The sequence below is a fragment of the Pelobates fuscus genome, chromosome 6 (assembly GCF_036172605.1).
Source record: "Pelobates fuscus isolate aPelFus1 chromosome 6, aPelFus1.pri, whole genome shotgun sequence".
Lineage (NCBI taxonomy): Eukaryota > Metazoa > Chordata > Amphibia > Anura > Pelobatidae > Pelobates > Pelobates fuscus.
Window position 1 is genome coordinate 8,595,743 of NC_086322.1, and position 22,629 is coordinate 8,618,371.

The 22,629-nt window shown below is 40.6% G+C and overlaps 1 pseudogene; it reads left to right on the forward strand.

Annotated features, from left to right (window-relative positions):
• The first annotated feature begins 16,349 nt into the window (after positions 1–16,349).
• LOC134615260 (cytosolic Fe-S cluster assembly factor nubp1-A-like) lies at positions 16,350–18,758 on the forward strand (annotated as a pseudogene).
• Positions 18,759–22,629: the final 3,871 nt, after the last annotated feature.

Below are 22,629 nucleotides of genomic sequence, written 5' to 3' on the forward strand. Positions count from 1 at the left end.
GATATGGATTGACACCTGTCCTCAGGGAACCTGATACACACTGGGGGGGGGGACATTTTCGGTTCGGTTCGGCATTCCAAAATTCAGGACTTTCGCAATTCGGGACTTAAGCAATCCGGCACTTAAACACTTCGGAACTTCGGCACTTCAGCACTTCGACACTTTGGAAATTCGGCAACTTCGGCACTTCGGATTTTCGGAACTTTGGAATTTCGGAATTTCGGAATTCGGAATTTCGGGACTTTGGCACTTTGGGTCTTCTCTTGCAGCCGCTTAGTAGATAACTCCCTAATTCCCAAGGTATTAGGGAGTTAAATACCAAAAGGCTGAAAGACCTAAATTGGTCTTTCAGACAAATTTACTAATACTAAGTAAAAATTACTTAGTATTAGTAAATTCTGCCCCTACTCCCTATACCGGAATGTCTATTAAACAGTGAGCAATCTGTGACTGCTCACTTTAAAAAAAACAAAAAAAAAACATTCCCCCCTGCCCTAAAGAAGTAAAATGGGCCCCCACCCCTGAGCGGTGGGTGGGGGCCCTAAATTAGAATAGAGGGGGGACCTTTTGTCCTCCCCCGTCCCACCCCTGAGAGGCACCCCTGAGGGGCCCTAAAGTAAAATAAGGGGGGACCTATTGTCCTCCTTCCCTGGCCCCCACCCCTGAGCGGTGGGTGGGGGCCCTAAATACTAATAGGGGAGGGACCTAATGTCCTCCCCCTGGCCCCTACCCCTGAGCGGCGGGTGGGGGCCCTAAATTGGAATAACGGGGGGACCTAATGTCCTCCCCCTGGCCCCCACCCCTGAGCGGCGGGTGGGGGCTCTAAATTGGAAAAAGTGGGGGACCTAATGTCCTCCCCCCGGCCCCCAGCCCTGAGCGGTGGGTGGAGGCCCTAAATACTAATAAGGAGGGGACCTTATGTCCTCCCCCTGGCCCCCACCCTTGAGCGGCGGGTGGGGGCCCTAAATACCAATAGGGGGGACCTATTGTCCTCCCCACGGCCCCCACCCCTGAGCGGCGGGTAAGGCCCTAAAAAAAAATACTTATTAGTATTTAGGGCCCCCACCCACCGCTCAGTGGTGGGGGCCAGGGGGAGGACAATAGGTCCCCCCATTATTTTATATTAGGGCCCCCACCTGCCGCTCAGGGGTGGGGGCCGGGGGGGCAATAGGTCCCCCTTTAGTTTAAAAGCCCCCACTCGCGCGTCATGGTCTTTCAGCCTTTTAGTAGATAGCTCCCTAATACCGTGGGAATTAGGGCGTTATCTACTTATTCATTCCTGTCATTACATTGACTGGCCAAGTAACTTACATTTTATATGAATGTGTGTTACTTGATTGTTGTAAGTGTTGCAAATGCTTACAGCTGAATCCTGGCTATGTTTGTATACTTTTTATTTAAAATTGTATACAATATAACATTCTTCTACTTACACTGGGTAAGTATATTAGTACATAGGCAATACTGTGCTTCGGAACTTCGGCACTTCGGCACTTTGACACTTCGGAAATTCAGTAATTTTGGAACTTCGGGACCTCGGCAATTCGGCACTTGGGCAATTCGGCGCTTCGGCAATTCGGACATTTGGACGTACCTGAATGTCCGAATTGCCTGAAATTTGGCCGAATTCATATTCGGACTGAAAACTAATTGCACATGTCTATAAAGCACCTTAGTATGTTTTAGAAAAGAGGGGACCCCTTAAAAAGCATGCTTTTTCTTTGATTTTAACTTTCAATTTTTATTTACTATTGCATATATGCCGGCCACTCTGGCCACACAAGGTTTGTACCCTGTCAATATTTTTTCTCTCAGATGATGCTACATTAAACTAATAACCATTGAGCAATTATTTGGACCAGGTGATACAGAACTGGTGTCATCTGCATTTTTTTCTGGCCTCAGATATTCAACATATTTATTGCTATGTCGTGTTAACGCTCTGGCAAATCGTTGATTTGACTGATTTGACTGGTCAAAGTTGGATTTCCAAGGGTCAAACAAAAGAAGATTATACTGTTGTCCATGATTTTCTGATCCAGACTACAAGCCTGACTGTGACGAGACCAATATCGCCACTGTGCATTGGAGGAGCCTGGTTGCCCGCCTGCTGCCTTTAGACTATGGCCCCATGTCGAAACGCTTGATTTTCCCCTGCAAAGACACGAAAGCCGGGTCATTCGGTGCTTGCCCTGTTTGAGCGGTGATACCCCAGATAGCTATGCCATTGAGCCCATTCGTATAATGAAAGACCATGGGAAAGACTTTGGCTCCATGGCAATTGAACTGTATGTGTGTGATCTGAGCGCCATTCAGTAATAATGTGCGCTGAGATCTGAGCAATCTAGGGATATGTTGAATGTACCTGTTTTATGCAATGGCTGCACCGTTATATATTTTTATGTATTTTATTGTCTTTTGCTGCCATGTGTTCAATGGAGTTTTGCCTCTGTCCTTGGAGATAATTGGATTACTTCCCAATTATCTCCAGGATAGAAAACTCTGTGGAATTGGTTTTGGGCAGAAAAGCCATGCTTCATTTGGTCACAAAGGACTATGATCTATCTTTTGCACCACTGGACCACTGGACCACTTGTATGTTTGTATTTGGAGTACGCTGATTCTGAAAATGTAAGTTTTATGTGAATGTGATGCATACTTTTAAAGTTATGAATAATGTGGAAAAACTGTATTTCTTTGTCTGTGATAATTACATTACCCATTGTGTAAGGTAATTGTATCACAGGCAGAGTGGAGGATTTTGTGTGTGAGTGTCTGAGTGTATTGTACGTGTTTATTGGTTATTTTCCAAAACCCTGTGGGTGGTACTAATGTGTATATAAGAAAAATAAACCCAAAGCTCTGTCTGTTCCTGCTTGACCCTCAAAATGGAGCCTTGTATCAATCTTGGGGGGATTTATTGTATGCTGTTCCAGTTTGACTGCTAGGAGTGTAAATCTATTTGTATGTTTTTTCCTATTCGGCTGTTTACAGCATTCATATGTTTGAGAGCATTCATATGCTTCTCCGGTTTGGTGGATTGGTGTCTACAGTAGCTGTGCCTGTGTCTCTGGAAGGGGAAGATCTACTAAACGGCTGTTATCCCCTTTTATGCCTTGGGGTGCCGTTACACTGACCAAATCTCAAACCCCACGCACCTGGAGTCTACAGTTGTGGTCACAAAGAATAAAAAACTCTTTTAAAACAATTTAAAAGAACACATTAAACCAGAGATATATTAGTAGTAAGCCTTTTTACAACCCAAGAGGGTGCGTTCCCTTAAAGATGAAACAACTGAAATGGGGAGTTAGTATTGTGCCACTTCTTAATTTCATACCCTCAAGTTAAAATTATATTTAGTTATTTCATGTTTTAACCTCTGTTTCACCAGGGATCTGTCTTCCTCCCGCTGCCCCAGGAAGGAGGGTGGTGACACATCAACAGTTGTCATATACCTGATTTTTTTAGTGAGGATTAGCTGCAGTATGGGTCTTAATACATTTCATGGGAAATATGGGATCATTAACTATCTTGTGTGCTGTTTGGTGTATCACTCTGTCCACATAGCAGGACTTATGAAACTATCCCTAGATGTGTCTTTCTAATCTAATCCGAAGTCATGGTCTCATAAAAATGTACAAGGCTCATTTAAAATTTAACCACTCGTTCAGCTTACAAATCCTTTTACAGCGAACATATATTCCTAGTCCCAAATTAAAAAAATAAACAAAAAATAGGCTTATTAAATCAGCACACAACTCATACATTCCGTCACGGTTCTCCCCGTGCCATCCAGACTGTTAGGCGTGGTTTCCCCACAGGTGTCCTACGGAGGATTTGATCTTGGTCCCTTCAGTATGCTAAGCCTGCTTCCCTGCCTCTGAACCACTGCTGAACTCATTTTTTTATTTTTTTTGTGAGGTTCTAGCCCTGTTTACCATGCATTGTCTGCAACACTAGGGGGCTGGGCTTTACCTGTGGCTACTACCTGTCACTCAAAGTCCACCTGATGCAACCTGCGGATTAGCTGCTCATTATCCAGCTATATAACACTGTCTCTGCCTAAATGCAGTGTCAGTTCATTGATTCCTGTTGCCTATTTTCCCTGATTTCCAGACTGACTTGACCTGCTTTTGGATATTTCGTTATAGTATGTTTGCTTCCCTATAGTATGTTTGCCTTCCCTGACCTTTGGAACCATGCCTGACTACCCTCAAGGATTTGCCCTTGTCTGTTTCTACATACTCGATTATTGTTCTTGCCAAGCCCCCATTCACAGAAACATAGACATATAGAATGTGACGGCAGATAAGAACCATTTGGCCCATCTAGTCTGCCCAATTTTCTAAATACTGCCACTAGTCCCTGGCCTTATCTTATAGTTAGGATAGCCTTATGCCTATCCCACGCATGCTTAAACTCCTTCACTGTGTTAACCTCTACCACTTCAGCTGGAAGGCTATTCTATGCATCCACTACCCTCTCAGTAAAGTAATACTTCCTGATATTATTTTTAAACCTTTGCCCCTCTAATTTAAGACTATGTCCTCTTGTTGTGGTAGTTTTTCTCCTTATAAATATAGTCTCCTCCTTTACTGTGTTGATTCCCTTTATGTATTTAAATGTTTTTATCATATCCCCCCGTCTTGTCTTTCCTCCAAGCTATACATGTTAAGATCCTTTAACCTATCCTTGTTTTATCCTGCAATCCATGAACCAGTTTCGTATCCCTTCTCTAAACTCTCTCTAAAGTATTAATATCCTTATGGACAGGGCCTACCTTTGGCCTTTAGGCGCCTTGTGCGAAACATCTTCGCAGCGCCCCCCTGTCATCCATGTATAGTGTGTGTATAGAAGTGTAGTGATTGTATAGGGGATTTATTAAATTAATACTGATTTAAAAATAAATATTAATTACACACATACACACACAGAGTTACAGGCAGACAGTCACACACACACACACACACACACACCGTTACATGCTGACAGCCACACACACACTGGCAGACAGACAGTCACACACACACACACACACACACAGAGGCAGACAGTCACACACACACACAGGCAGACAGCCACAGACACAGACAGCCACACACACACACACACACAGGACGACTGCCACACCCAGGCAGACAGCCACACACACACATAGACAGACAGTCACTCACAGACAGTCACACACACAGAGGCAGACAGTCATTCACACACACACACACACACACAGAGACAAACACACAAAGACACACACACAGAGGAAGACAGTAACACACGCATAAGCAGTCACACACACACACACACACACACACACATAGGTAGACAGTCACACACACTCACACACACACACACACAGGCAGACAGTCACACACAGACAGATTCTGTTTGTTGGGGAAGCAGGGACTCCTTCTTTCCTGCTTCCCATGCAGCAATTACCTGGCATTTCTAGCCCTGCCCCAACCATCATTTAGCCCCACCCTGCCACACGCTAAGCCCCACCACATGCTAAGCCCCACCGCAATGTTTTGTTTTTTTTTGGGTGGAGAATAATGAAATCCTCCACCCGAGTAGCCCTGTGCGGCCGCACAGCTCGCACACCTCTAAGGCCGGCCCTGTTTATGGAGATATGGTCTCCAGTACTGCGTTCAATACTCCAAGTGAGGTCTCACCAGTGTTCTCTACAATGACATGAGCACTTCCCTCTTTCTACTGCTAATACCTCTCCCTATACAACCAAGCATTCTGTTAGCAATTCCTGCTGCTCTATTACATTTTCTGCCTACCTTTAAGTCATCTGAAATAATTAACCCTAAATCGCTTTCACAGATTCACAGCCTAGGTGGCTTCTTTCCTGGTTACCGTAGGCTGAGATTAACTGCAAGGGTGAGCAAACATCTCTGCCCTACGGACTCCAACCAAGGTAAGTCCTTACATAATAAACTGCCCTTCATGGAGTCCACAGAGATGGGAAAGTTGTTTACCCAGCAAGTGTCCAGCCTGCCCAGACTGTTTCGGAGCTGCAGCGAGAAGTTTAGTTTCTTAAAGGCACAGTTCGTCCAGCCCCGTAACCTGCATATTCTGAGCTATTTGTTGTTATGCCAGAGAGATTCGAAGATAGCCGTGCATCTTTCCAGTGCTTTAAGGTGGATTGTGAGATATTATTTGCCTTAAAGCCTCGGATATATTCCACTGACGTACCCCATATAATCCTCATATAAGAAAAAATCTCAGGCACTCACGTTGATATGTTCAAAGCAGTTTTAATGGATCCGCAACGTTTCAACCTGTACCCATGTCTTTATCAAGCTAACACCACAGTAACAAGTAAATATGTATATACACACATAATCAATTAATGTGAGATTACAAAATTCATTAACATACATAGTGATAAAAAAACACATGATAAGTAAATTTGATAGGAGGACACATGCTATGGACTCAAGAGACTCTTGTGATAGGAGGACACATGCTATGGACTCAAGAGACTCTTCCTCAAATAGTAAATGAAAAAGAATAGATAATAAGAGGAAAGTGTGAATAAATAAACTAATAGTTTATGAAATTACCTTATAAATCCTCCAAAATAACAGCCCAACAAGCCCGCAGTAAAATGAGCCCCACACGTGCACGTCCCGTGCGTGATTACATCATATATATAAATATATATATATATATATATATATATGTAACGGACACCTTCCGTTGACGGATGCTCCTAGCGCTTCCTGAGGACTCCAAGCACTGCAGATGACACCACAACTACCACAGACTCCACAACCGCCGTAGCTTAACTGGAGCCGCGCCATCTTCCTTCCACCCTGTATGAACCTCCAGCATCCAGGACCGTGTGGGAAAGACCTCTCCTCCAAGGAGAGCATAACAGGAGCAAACTCTCAAAAGAGCTAAGTGATTAAAACTCAAGGGAGTATGCAGCGCATAGCAATCCCCAGTGTGAATATAGCTGTCCCCTCCAATCACGAGACAAGACTACGTGTTGAGGGTCAAGAAGAACTCTCGTTTAATTACACACACTATGCTTTTATGCAATTCTCCCCTGCAAGGGAGACGCCCACAAACAATTATGCATTACCCAATCACACAATGGTTACATCCCACAGATTCCCTCCCCTTAGCCTGAGAGGTAACACAATTATAACGTACAATTTAAACATACATTTAACCCAACTTTCATAACTCTAAAACCATACATCCAATATTAATAACAGTTACATATGATTAATCAGCACATTCCAAATACAAACATACCCAAAAATCATTCAAATCCGTCCAGCTGTTCGGGAGATAGCTATAAGCCCTTTATGACCGACCGCAAGCACATTTTCATGTCCAAAACAGTTCCATGGATTTGGGCTGTGCGGTCGGTCTATTTTACACCGTGAAAATGACTAAGTCCCATTCGAACGAGTGTTCGAATCTTCGAACAGGACTTAGTCTCCAGCCGCAGTGTCGAAGTAGGTACGGGTCAGCGGTGTTCGTGCAATTGGGTAGCCGCAAACAGTTCCATATATTTGGCTGCACACACCGCTGACCACATTCGAACAAGTTAAAATGCCCGCTGCCACGTGTTCGTTTGTCGAATGGCGGCCACTTCGACGACTTCGGCACTTCGACGGCTTCGGCACTTCGACGGCTTCGGCACTTCGACTGCATTCGAAGTGCCAGTTTAAAAGTTGTAACCCTGCTCCAAAACATTTAAATGGCCAGGAATAGCATACAAAAATCCTTTATGTCCAAATGTAAGTCTCAAAGGGCAATACCTTCCAGGGCCATAGTCGCAGGGCAGGAGGCTAGCAATAAGTCCTCTCCAATGCCCAGTGGCAAATGGCAGTTTGTCACAATATATATAGCTCAGTATGTTTAAGGGAATATTCACAAAGCATTGCATAAAATTATTTTCCATCAGCAATCTACCTTCTCCTTCTCTTCCTCCAAGAATTCCACATTTTCAGAATCTTCTTCCAAAAACCGAGGAATGAGGTTCTGCTCTATATAGTTAGATAACCCCATTTCTCAGAAGTAGATCTGAAGCACTTTGCTATTGCTTGGGATATCCAGCATTTTAGATCTTCCTGCAGGGAACACTTTTGGGAAACATCCTCCAGTACATCCATAAGACAAGCTCTGCATAGGTTCTTTCCATCTAGGGCAGTTAAGTTGCAATCCCGAATCAATGTAAAAAAAAACACATTAAGATCATATCAGAATAAAGAAATTATGGCTGGGTATGCTGGGTTTTTCAAATGAAAAGAGTCTTGAACTTAGTTTAGTAGACCCACAATAAATGCAAGAGGTGACCCATAAAAAAAAAAAAAAAAAAAAAATTACGATACTGACTTTTAGATGTCTTCTTCTTAAAAAAATAATTAAAAATAAATAAAATTAAATCACTAATTAAAAATAAATCTAATCAGCCTTGTAAGGGCTTCAATGTTTGACATTTGGGAAAATACTTAATAAAGTATTTTCTATGTGCTCTGTTCATTGGCTGGTAAGTCAACCAATCAGTAAGCTATATAATTGCATGGGAATAATGTTTTGTTTTAATTTTTTATAGTAGATTTAATAACAGCTCAGTGGGTAGGATGAGTTTGCTAAAAAAGAAAAAAAAATATATAAAAAGGTATACAACTACAATTAACCTTTTTATCATTCTTTTCATGGACTCCTATATTCCTGGTCAAGGCTTCCTGCACTTCACTAGAAACATAGAAACATAGAATGTGACGGCAGATAAGAACCATTCGGCCCATCTAGTCTGCCCACTACTTTTATGAGGAGCCCCACTCTACTCCTAAAGTGCTCCATCATTATTATTTATTATTATTATTGACATTTATATAGCGCCAACAAATTCCACAGCGCTTTACAATATTATAAGAGGGGGAGATTTTACAAAAATGAGACAATTACAAAAACCTACAGGAACAATAGGTTTAAGATGACTCTGCTCAAACAAGCTTACAGTCTAGAGGAGGTGGGATATAAAACAGGAGATAGCAATCAAATGAGGTGGGAATGAGGTAGAACTGAAGGAGAGAGTAGAATGCTGACTTTTGGATAGAGCAAGGGACAGGTATGTGCAGTAGAGATTACTCTGGGAGGCCACAAGCTTTCCTAAAGAGATGGGTTTAAGGCACTTTTAAAATGATTGAAGGCTAGGGAAAGTTTGACCTGTGAGAAGCCTTGCAAGCGTGAGTTGGCTGAATGGGTGTGAGCAGCGGAAGGGAGAAGGTCATGGGCAGAGCGGAGATAACAAGAAGGGGCATACTTATTGATGTAGGATTCTACAATGCCAGGAAAACAGTGCTTTATATGTTTGGATTAGTACTTTGAATTGCCTCCTAGAGGATACAGGGAGCCAATGTAAGGACTGACAGAAGGGTGAGATGTGAGAGGAGAGACTGAAGAGGAAAATCAGTCTTATGGCAGCTTTCAATACACAGTGTAGCAGGGCGATATGGTTTCTGGAAAGACCAATTAGGAGAGAGTTACAATAATTGATGCAAGAGATTACTAGAGCATGGACAAGCTCCTCAGTAGTATCGTGCGTAAGAAAGGGGTCTTTGCGGGATATGTTTTCTAAGGTGGAATTGGCAGGATTTGATGACAAACTGGATATCAGACTCAAGAGTGAGGCCAGAGTCAAGTATACTGCAGACAGCATGCTTTCAAGGATAGGCTGATGTGGGTGCCACTAACTTAAAGGGAGATCAAAAGAGGAGGAGCAGTATTAGGAGGAGGGGAAAGACAAGGAGCTCAGTTTTAAAGATTGAGTTTCAGAAAATGGGAGGACATCCAGTCAGAGATGGAAGAAGGTAATTGGTGACACATTGTAGGACAGCAGGGAAGAGGTCAATGGAGAAGAGAGATATCTAGGTGTCATCAGCATATAGATGGTAGTGAAATCCAAATGATTTAATGAGTTTGCCAAGAGAGGCAATATAGAGAGAGAACATAAGGGGACCAAGAACCGAACCTTGAGGTACTCCGACTGAGGCAGGATGATAGCAGGAGGTTCTCATTGGAAAAGAAGACATTGAATGAATGTTGGGAGAGATAGGAGGAGAACCATGAGAGGGCTATGTCACAGAGACCAACAGACTGAAAAATTTGGAGAAGGAGGCCATGATCACCAGTGTAAAAGGCAAGATCCAGATGAATTAGTATGGTGTAGTGGCCCTTGGATTTAGCCGCAATTAGATAATTTGTAACTTTAATCAGAGTGGTCTCTGTGGAGTGGAGGGGTCAGAATCCAGACCAAAAAGGGTTGAGGGGAGAGTTGGAATTGAGGAAGCAAGTCAGACGTATAAAGACAAGTCTTTCCAGAAGTTTTGATGAAGCTGAGCTCTTGTCGATAGTTCGAAGGGTAAGCTCTTGTCAGGGACAAGAGATGGATTTTTTTTAAGACGAGTACAACAATAGTATGCTTTAGGGAAGCAGGAACAGATGTGCGTTAAGGACAGCACAGGACAAGGGGTGATAGATATAAAAAGGTGAGATGGGATAGGATCAAGCGGACATGTGGTGGGACGAGAGGAAAGGAGAAGTGCAGTCACCGCCTGTTTAGTAGCTGGAGAGAAGGCATGGAGGGTAGGGATGGTACGGTTCAAGTGAGGTCCATGAGAAGAGATTTGGCCATGTTGGTGAGATTGTTTAAAGGGACACTGTAGGCACCCAGACCAATTGAGCTAATTGAAGTAGTCTGGGTGCTGTGTCCCTTTTGCAATTATTCCATTATTCCAGAGAACTGCAATGTTTACATTGCATCTCTAAGTTACCCTCAGTGACTGTCTACCAGACAGCCCCTAGAAGGCTTCCAGAATCAAAACAGACCTTTAGTCCGTTATCTGATGTTGGACGTCCTCCCGCTCTGCATGAGGACCTCCAGCATCAGATTTTGTCCTCATAGGAAAGCATTAATTAATGCTTTCCTATGAGGAAATCCTTATGCGAGCTCAGTCATTGCTGCACATGCTCTTTCGGTCTCCTCCGCTGGCTGACATCAGAGGGGGAGGAATGTGAGTGGAGCCTGAGTCAGAGCCGAGGGACATCAGGTAAGTGACTGAAAGGATGAGCCGCGGGAGGAGGGGAACGATGGAGAGGGGCACTGTAGGATTCTACAATGCCAGGAAAACAGCTTTGTTTTCCTTTCATTATAGGATCCCTTTAACTGTTCAGGGACATTTGGACTTGGTATATCAACACAACATTTTCTGCCTGCTAAGGCATTCTACAATGCTATTTATTCTTATATTATAATTATTCTTATTGTTTTGTAATTTGATTTGTGTTTGACCTGGACATTTTAATGTTACTATTCATATACAGGATGGTATTAATTCCTTAAGCATTACCTGCAAGTAATATCAACTAGATATAATACTTTTTTAATATACCCTATGAATTGACAAGGGTATCTGTTTTTTTTTCTGTTGAATAGTGTGCCTCAGACTCTCAGGGTGGCATGTGGGTAGTGGATAGTGTAAACAGCCTGGGTAAAAAGCTATCCAACTAAGGTGCAGTATTTGTCTTTTAAGAAGTTTTAGTGCTTTCATTTTTTTTTGTTTTATTTTCTTTAGCTGCATCCATTATATTTTGTATCTTTCTATTCTTCAAACTCATTGTCAAAGCTAGACCTAAAAATATCAGCTTTGTCTGTGTATTTGTGCTCTACGGTCATTCAGTGAGTATAACCAACATCCTATAGTAGACCTTATTTATAATCAGCTTCTCAGGAGTTTTTAGTGTTAAATAAGGGTCTCATAGACTGTGTTTATCTTTCAAAGCCACCAACTGAAAATGGTTTGGGTTAACAATATCCCTTGGTGGCACAATCTGCCTTTGCTTGTTGAGCCTTTAACGAACCTGCCATATAGCCAACGTCCATTTTATCTGAGCCAGAATGAGTCCCTCTCTACTTGCCATAAAACTGATTAAATTAGATTATTCAAAATTATAAAAAAAAAAAAAATAGAATAAGCCTTAATTAACTAATTGGTGGTCAGTGAGGCTCATCCAAGGCAGGACCCTACTATAGACCTATATATTGATTGCACCCTTTAAAGTGATTTTTATAAAACAAACTTAATATTTCTGGTGATAATGAATAAGCATACAAAATGTAAAGTGTTAGTTTAAACTTGGAAGAAGGAAACAGAAATCTATAAAATCAGAGTGAAGGGAATTGGAAATAGAAGCACCATGCTTAGTAAATTTAGAAGCTAGATATTGATATGTTTTAGAAATGTAGACAACCCAAATATCCCAAAGCACACAGGTCCATAGCTATATCCAGCACCCATTGAAATGCATTCCACTACACTGTATAAAAGGAGGGAGATCATTTCGATTCATTACAATAGGAGATTCAAACTGCAAGTGGCATTATCCTGACCATCACTGAATCCTGGATCTGTGATACGGTGTTTGTTTTTGATACATTACTATGTCTAAAGTAATAATGCTCATTCATATATCTGGATCAGATGTGGTTAAAGTGCTATGGTTTATGCTGTTCCGATGTGTAATTTCTGCAATGCAGAGCTCAGTGATGACGTGCGACTTAAATATGACACCCTGGTTGGAGGACTTTCAATATTTCCAGGATGGAGACATTGTTATTGGAGGAGTGTTAAGTGTGAATGTTTATCTTTCTTATAATTTTATAATGCCTTATATAGCTGATCGTATGCTGTGTGCTAAGTAAGTGCTTCATTCTTTTCATACTTTATTCTTTTATTATTATATAATATATGCTATCTATCTCTATGCTCTTATTTTAGTTACTTATTTCATGACAGGTGATATGCAATTTACTCTGTAACTAAAAACAGTATAGACAGTATAGGTCATGCTATTATCCAAGAACTGTCAGGTATTATTAAGTAATAAAACCAGCTGTGAAACCCTCTACATTAGCAAAACATATACAAAGATCCAATAAAGGAAGGGAGATGCTCCAAAAACTGAAAATTTGAAGCAATACCTTGTTAGTAGATCTTTCAATGTGAAATGAAAATAGGGAAAAATACCCCATAAGTATACTTTGGTATAAAGAATTCATATCAATCTGAGCTCACACTTAATAGAGCCACACCTAACTCTATAATAATGGCTTGATGATGCAATCCTCGGTTATGAATGAGTGTGGGTTTAGCACATTATTTAAGAGATACAATGTCCTAGAGGTTCATGTAAAGAAACATTAGTAGATACTTGATGGTGAAGTATGTACAGAACATTCAACTATAGAAAATATATATATAAAATCATTTAAATGAACCTCCTTATTGCATTACAAGTGCAACAATCACCTTCGATAAAGTGAATATTATTCTCAGGAGTAGAATATATGGATGCAAAATAAGTTTAAAAAAATGTTTAGACGTGTATGAAAATAGGTTAAAAATAGATGGGCTGCTTACAAATTTCAGAGCAGAGAACTGGAATTAGTATAGGTGATATATTATCTACCAATGATAAAACAAAGAGTAGAAATGCAAGCTTATAAGTGGGATAAACATCAAATACTTGTTTAAAATGAAACAAGCAAATTTACTAAAATATATATTTCTCCACATTTCTCCGCACACAGAGGCTCTATCATCATTTGAACAATGATATGGAGATTGCCTATTGGCTAAGCTAACAAGCACACATGGTTTCTGGCATTTTTGAATACTGCGCAATTTGGGATTTATTTATCCTGAATAAAATGTTTTGAAAGTAAATATTATTTTAAAGTGTTGTAGCAGTACTTCAAAATTCTTCATCTTAATACCCCGAGTACTATTACCACTACAGTGGACTAGAGTGGTCATAATGCCCGAAGCACCCTTTTACCATCCCACTGTATGTAGTGATTCCGTTTAAGCCCACTCGGTGCCCACATCACATCGAGTTTTCTTCGGCAGGAGAAGCTGGATGTATTGATAGAATAAAACACTGCCAATCCAGGATCAGGGTGCTGGATAGCCCTGCATAGATTTAGAGCTAACTGGAGACCAGGAGAAGAAGCTGGATGTATTGATAGAAACAAACACTGCCAATCCAGGATCAGGGTGCTGGATAGCCCTGCATAGATTTAGAGCTAACTGGAGACCAGGAGAAGAAGCTGGATGTATTGATAGAATAAAACACTGCCAATCCAGGATCAGGGTGCTGGATAGCCTGCATAGATTTAGAGCTAACTGGAGACCAGGAGAAGAAGCTGCCAGAAGTAAGCGCTAAAACTGTTCTAAAATAGTTTGATTATTTAATATGGTTTGGGCACCTGGGCACTCCTTGCACCATAGTCAATACAGTGGGCTGTATTAGCTTAACGTGTTCCTTTAACCCCTTAAGGACCAAACTTCTGGAATAAAAGGGAATTATGACGTGTCAGACATGTCATGTGTCCTTAAGGGGTTAATGGTCTCATCAGGGGTCTTCAAGCAGGTGTAACATTCATAATGTCACTTTTAATGAGCTCATTCATATAATTGTCTTTCTTTGTTGTAATAGATATACATGTTTAATATTGTCACATAGTTTATTGGTTGGATGATGTTAAGTAACACCATTTGTGTATATTGAAAAAAAAAAATATATATATTTTGGCGTGTTTCTTTATTTGATTATATACATTTTTTCAAGTAGGCATCAATATAATATTGTTGGATAAGCTTTCCAAATGATTTAATAATTTTGACTAAACATATAAAATGTAAAAAAAAAAAAAAAGAAGAGTAATCCCTATAATGGTTTTTTTTCAATATCCCTTTTTTTTTTTTTAGAAAGTTTAGAAAAAAATGAACACATGTCAATACAAATGTCCAGGTGCAATGCATATAGTATCCACATCCAATTAAGAGTACAGCTTATAAAATCCACTTTAAACACAGTGTGAAGTTATACAGTCACATATAACTTGTACATGGATAAAAGCAATCGCGTTTATAGCCCAAGTAGGAAGAAATACGATGACAGGGTTCTCATCTTATCACTCATTTGTATTATGAATAAATCTGAAACCCAGTTGAATATATAATCTGTCTGGGTGCAGTAAACAATGTAATGTGAGTTAAAGGACACACACAAAAGCAAAAAATAAAGCAAAAAAGGAAGGAAGAAGCAGAATTAGAACCATAAAGTTGTAAACAATAGGGAAGTAAGTTTGTGTATGCCATAATAACTTGAACGTGTTTCGATGTACGTATAGTTGTCTTGCCAATCTCAATGCTTTCCAAGGGTTCAAATGTTCTAGCAAATATAACAATGATATACACATATATAAGCATTGTGAGGTGGTATAAGGATACGTCATCATGGACCTTCATTTGTGGGTGCTAATTAAGGTATGAGGTATTGTGTAGAGACATAGTACTGATTCTCAGTTGCTTAAATGGCATTTACAGTAGGTAATGGCTTTATGGAACATTTGGTTGCACACTCAACCAGCAATCCCACAGTTTATGGTAGGTTTTTTCCTTTCCTTTTCCTGCTATTCTTAAGGCCATCTTTTCGAGGTAACTAATGGTCACTACTCTATCTGTAATTCTAGTAAGGTAGGAAGGGAGGTGTGGCATGCAATACTTATCTTTGCTGTAAGTAGAACTTTAATAAGCACTATCCTATCGGGGATGGAGTCCAGCTATGGGATTATATAGAGCAACTAACATTATGGTTGAAAGGGTATTTTTGCCCTAGTAATGTCTTTAATCATGTCCTCCACTTTGTGCCAGTATGTGGCATTCCCAGAAAATGTGGGCAAAGGAGCCCATTCCCGCTTCACATCTCCAACATAAAGGGGAATTATTGCTATAGATTTTAGTGAGTTTTTGAGGTACCATATACCATCTCATTACATTTTTGCAGTAGGACTACCAGTAATAAAGACTGATTGATGCTGATTTTGTTAGACTTACACTTTGTAGCCAATCAGGAAGCAATACTTGTATGTTAAGCTCTGTTTCCCATTGCGTTATATAAGGCAGTTTCTCAGGTGTGCTGGTGTTATGAAATGCATTATAGCAATGGCGAATGTGTCTTGTAGCATTGCAAATATCTGTGCAATTGTGGCCTAGTGGTGTCAGATTACCTGCACTATTATTGGTTATTTTTGTTTGCCCTTGTTTTGATTTCATGTGTCTCTATGAAACCTGGAGATAGGGGGCCATGGCAGCAATAGTTGCCAGGGATAGGAGGTTATCAGAACCCATTAGGGGCTGGGCCCATTTCTTCGAGCCAGTAATCAATAATTTAGAGCCTGACAGTCAGACGGATTTAAATAAAAAAAACAGATCAGTGTGCTAGACGCTTCACAAAAATGCATTTCATGTGGTGACATGACTGATGTTCCAGCAGACGTGCCTCCAAACTGCTCGGGAACTAGTAGCAGTGAAGCTGGAAAAGACATGACATGACATATGTGTATCGGGGGCAAATTCTGCACTGGATCCAGCAATAGAAGAAGTAAAAGAAAATGATCTACTCTGAAACAGAAGTTATTTGTTCTATCAGGAAAACGCGGTATTGAAAATAACACTTTTAGTGCTTAACTGGCATATGGCTTGGCCTAGGACAAAGACGTCTAGGGCGATGACAAACAGGTATCTTGACTTTACTTTATGGACTTTCAGATGGGCCTAAAAAATTACCGTATATACTCGAGTATAAGCCGAGGCCCCTAATTTTACCCCAAAAAACTGGGAAAACTTATTGACTCGAGTATAAGACTAGGGTGGAAAATGCAGCAGCTACTGGTGAATTTCTAAATAAAATTAGATCCTAAAAAAGTTATATTAATTTAATATTTATTTACAGTGTGTGTATATAATGAATGCAGTGTGTGTGTGTATGAATGCAGTGTGTATATGAATGCTGTGTGTGTATGCAGTGTGTATATAATGAATGGAGTGCAGTGCGTGTATATGAGTGCAGTGTGTGTATATGAGTGCAGTGTGTGTATGAGTGCAGTGTGTGTATAATGAATGCAGTGCAGTGTGTGTATGAGTGCAGTGTGTATGCAGTGTGTAAATAATGAATGCAGTGCAGTGTGTGAGTGCAGTGTGTATATCATGAATGCAGTGTGTATGTATGAGTGCAGTGTGTATGCAGTGTGTATATAATGAATGCAGTGCAGTGTGTGTATATGAGTGCAGTGTGTATATAATGAATGCAGTGCAGTGTGTGTATGAGTGCAGTGTGAATGCAGTGTGTGTATGTGTGTATGTATGAATGCAGTGTGTATGCAGTGTGTATGAATGCAGTGTGTATGCAGTGTGTGTATATAATGAATGCAGTGCAGTGTGTATGAGTGCAGTGTGAATGCAGTGTGTGTATGTGTGTATGTATGAATGCAGTGTGTATGCAGTGTGTGTATGAATGCAGTGTGTGTATATAATGAATGCAGTGCAGTGTGTGTATGAGTGTGTGTATGAATGCAGTGTGTGTATATAATGAATGCAGTGCAGTGTGTGTGTGAGTGTGTGTATGAATGCAGTGTGTGTGAGTGCAGTGTGTGTGTGTGTGAGTGCAGAGCATTGGTGGGGGTGGGCATTTTATTAATTATTATTATTTAATTATTATTGTGATATATTTTTTTTAATGTTGTTATTATTTTTTTTTATTATTTTTATTTATTTTTTCGTCCCCCCTCCCTGCTTGTTAGCTGGCCAGGGAGGGGGGCTCTCACTCCCTGGTGGTCCAGTGGATGGGCTGTAGGAGGGGGGCTGTCAGGAAGCTGTAACTTACCTTCACCGCAGCTCCTGTCAGCTCCCTTCTCTCTCCTCCGTCCGTGCAGCTCCCAGGTCAGCTTCCTCTGCAACTCTCGCTGGCCGCGCGGAGCGTTGCCACGGTAACCCGTGGCAATGCTCTGACCCCGTGGCTCTCGCGAGAGTTGCAGAGGAAGCTGACCTGGGAGCTGCACGGGTGGAGGAGAGAGAAGGGAGCTGACAGGAGCTGCGGTGAAGGTAAGTTACAGCTTCCTGACAGCCCCTGGTCCTTGTCTGTATTATGGCAATGAAAATTGCCATAATACAGACAACTGACTCGAGTATAAGACGAGTGAGTGTTTTTCAGCACAAAAAATGTGCTGAAAAACTCGTCTTATACTCGAGTATATACAATTACATCATAGTGGCTCTGGTTGGTCTCCTGTATATGTAGAAGATATTTTGACTGTGATGTCAATCGACTTTTTGATTAACAGCCCTTATGATGCAATCATATGGCGAGGCCCCAAAAAGAATGGAATGATCAAGCAGTTCTTACTAGATGTTGACTGGGGTGAAGTGGATTATTTGATACATCTGATGAACATCTTTCTGTGGTGCAGTATCTGAGCAAAACATGCATAGATAGAGCTATTATTATTACAACTCCTCAGGAAGTGTCCCTTCAGAAAGTTTGCAAAGAAATCAGTTTCTGCCTCAAAAGTGAATGTGCTAATTATTGGCAATGTGGAAAACATGAGTGGATTCAATTTCCCAAAATGCAAGAACAAATCACAGATTTTCCCACAAACAACGGGAGGATCAGAGAAGATGTGTAATGATCTTGTTATTCCTCTGCTAAGTAGTATTCCTTTGGATGAAGCAATTGGAAGGACCTGTGATATGGGAAAGCCTTTTTTGACCAATGTTCCGGATTCACCAGTAGTCATTTCATACAGAAAAATGATACAAATACAAGAAATTTGTGACCAGTAGAACAGAGAAGAAAATGAAAACTTTGTATGTTCTGCAACCAAATGAATTAATTACTGGTCATATATTTTATATGGCCATGAACTGTAGGCAAATGAAGCAAGACTTGATATTTAAAACATGCAATTACATTGTTTATGAAAACATTATCTTTGAACTTAGTGTTTTTCATGGAAAACAAAGATTAAAATAAACTGTCTATTTTAAATAGAAAAAGAAAAGATTTGTAAGTAAAAGCAAAAAATAAAAACAAAAATCAACAGATAGTAACCAAATAAACTATGTGACTGATATAAAAGTGCTTCCTCAATACTCTAAATGTCACGATTTGGGGAACCTAACATGCTAACACACACACACACACACACACAGAAAAGGTGCAGTACCGGACCTTAGAGTGGCCAGGCTAAGCACACACAGAATAGTCAGGAGACAAGCCGAGTAAGGGGAACCAGAAGACAGAATAACGAGAAACAAGTCGAGGTCAAAGGGTAGGAGAAAGTCACAAAGTCAGATTAACAAGCCAGAGAGTACGTAACCAGAAAACACAAGTTCAGTATCAATACTAGCAAGCAAAGACCACAACAGGGCACTGAGAGACAGGAAAGGTAAGTATATATATATCCTTATCTTAATTCTGATTGGATAACTTCCAATCAGAATTAACAATCACACATGGGAGATATCTATGTCTCCCACTGTGATTGTCGTACTGTGTCTTTAACGTCGGGTCAGGTGGCTGACCGCGGCGTGTATAAGAGTGGGCGGTCCCCCAGCGTTCAGCGTCATGCATGCTGCCGCTGGGGGACGGAGAGGAGGACGCGGGCGGCATCCGAGGCTGGGAGGAGGACGCCCAGTGAGCGTATGCCGGGAAAGGACCCGCGGACGGCTGGAGGGTGAGTGCCGCGAGCGGACTGAAGCCTCCCCTCGCAGCCGCCCGCGGGATCCTGACACTAAACATAGAAAAGAAATACAAATAAATATCAGTACATACAGAATTCCCAGTAATAAAAAAACATGCAAACAATATAAAATATACGACCCTTCACGAGATGTAGATACCAAGGTAATAATAAAAAATACCTAAAACAGAATAAAAGGAAACACTATATTTATAACACTGATATTTATTTGTATTTTTCAGCCGGATTTAAAGTTGAATAACCTTAGTCTCACAGCCATATCTGCCTCCTTACATGGTAATTCTTGGCGCAGATAAGCACGCACCTGGTTTGGGACAATGGCTGACTCCTTAAAGATACTCCCCCTGAATGTCAAAGGCCTTAACAGCCCCCACAAGCATAGACTAACTTTGCGAGAACTTTACAAATCTAAAGTTGCAATTGTATGCTTGCAGGAGACCCATTTTTGTAATTGCAACCCTCTTAAATTTGCTATCAAACATTACGCCAAAGCTTTTCATATATTTGCAGAGTGACTGGGGTTTCTCCCCAGACAAACAATATTCCAGTCATGATGGAAGACTGTTAACCTTAGTGGGCTCTCTGAACAGCCTCCAAATAACTGTAGTATCCCTGTAGACTCCAAACGACATGCAAAAGTCCTTCCTAAGCCTTTTGCAAGATAGAACGTCATTCACACCATAATCTGCAGAGATTTTAACTACACCTCGGATCCGCATCTAGATATACAAAGAGCCCACTATAAATTTCCTAAAAGCCAATCAGTATCTCTCAGTAAACACTTAGCTACGTTGCTACACACACGTGACTTCTACGATGTATGGCGCAACCTATTCTCTCAAACGAGGGATTACTCTTTTTACTCGCTAGTACACATGACCTATTCTAGAATAGACCTATGCTTATTTGATAAACGTACTCTAATGCACGCATCTGACATGCAACTAGGCCCTATCACGTGGTTGGACCATGCACCATTAATAATAACTATGAAAGTCCCTTACCCAGCCTGTGTTCGCGGCACATGGCATTTAAGCAAAGCCCTATTAGATAATCCAGAACAACTTACCACAATTAAAAAGCACATCCTCAACTTCTTTACCACACATGAACACTGTATCACCTCATTGACTATACAATGGATAGCACACAAGTAGTGATGAGGGGTAACCTGGTACAACTGGGCACAGCTCAAGCGCGGCTTTTCCAGGAGATTTCTACCCTAGAGACCAAAAATAAAACAAATCCTTCCAAAAAATGCACAAACACATGATGAAACTCAAAACAGAACTCCACTACAACTGCAAATGACTGAAAAACATCTGTGCTATCTAAAACAATCCCACTACACAACCATCAATAAAGCAGGTAAGCTTCTGGCCAGGAGACTAAAACAGAAGTACCTGCAATCTAAAATTCCCTATATAACTTCCACATAGGGGAACAAATTGTACAACCCCTCAGAACACCGTAGATAAACTGTCGAGATACTACGCATCCCTATACCAGCTGCAGAATGACCCAGAGACACACCAACCATCTAGCACAGCGATAGAACACTTCCTAGACCAGGTGCACCTCCCTATAGATTCACACCTACAGATCAATAATTGTGATAAAATGAAAAAAATATGAGATATTTAAGATACAATCCACTCGCAAAATATTCACACAATGCTTTATACTGCTTACTTCAGAAATTCAAGAAACACCAAGTCTTGTAATCATACGTTGATCCCAAGATTTACAGATTTACATTGATTGAGATCTATCAGATTAACTAATAATCTGACACTGCATGAATATCATAGAAGTTGAATTCATCTAGTTCCTTCCAAACTTGCCACCATTTACCCTCATTACTCTAATGGATGCTGGAGGTGTGGAATCAAGGAAGGCTCTCGTTTGCACATTTGGTGGGAGTGTGAATTAATTAAACCCTTATGGTTATTAGTATTTGATAATTTAAATTTAGTTACTAAACTCAACCTAGAAAAAAGTTTGGATCCTGTTATAATCCAATAAAACTAGTACAGGGTCTCCAAGCTAGAAACAATGATAATCATATTTTTTTTTGTATAAGTGTAATAGTAAGCTGGTAAGCTAATAACATACTGAATATTGTCTTTGTGTATGTCCTTGTTATAATTATGTTTTAAAAAACAATAAAGATTATTGAAAAAAGTTTTACTGAATTATTGCTAAATTTTCAGCATTAATGCCAGGGGAGCCTTTTATCATGGTTTATTCTTATGAGGTTGTGACAAACATCCTGTGGTCTGGTCATTTGCCACAAGCTCCTGGAGAAGCCTGCTTGCCAACCTCCTGCCTCAGGACTATATACCTTGCAATATACCTTGCCCAATGCACTTTGAAAGGTTCTGTTAATGTAATTTATGTACTTTTGCACTCCTGAAAGAGAGACGACCATTAGCCCTGATTCCCTGGAACTGTTTTGGGCATAGGACCATGTGCACGATCGGTCAAAATTATGACTTCCAGGAAATTCCTGAACCCCTGAGCCAATCTGGGTGATTTTTGGATATGTTGGTCACCCAGATCATGGCTATCAAGGGATGTAACTGTTGTGAATTTTGTGTGTTTAAAGGTATTTTTGGGGTTTAGTAAAAATTTATGTTTTCTGTGCCTGGAGATAATTGAGTTTAATACAGTGGTTATGGTGTCTGGTGCAGTGCTTATGGTACTCATGGATTACTAGGAAGCAGCGATTGACGGAGGTACCCAGTCGGGGGTGCCAGGTGGTCCGTTCACAGTGGTAACTTAGCATTAATCTTAACATGGTTTAATGGATTCGACTGAGATAAAACATTAATAATCAAACGTATACTTTATCAGACTTACATAGTTCCCTTTTGAGAGGTGCAAGATGCCATCAGTATTGTTCCCTCTCTCAAGTTTATAGCATTTGCCCACTCTAAATCTGAAGACTTCTATGCTAAATCTTTGTTTTTGCTTTTCATGAAAGAACTTTGAGA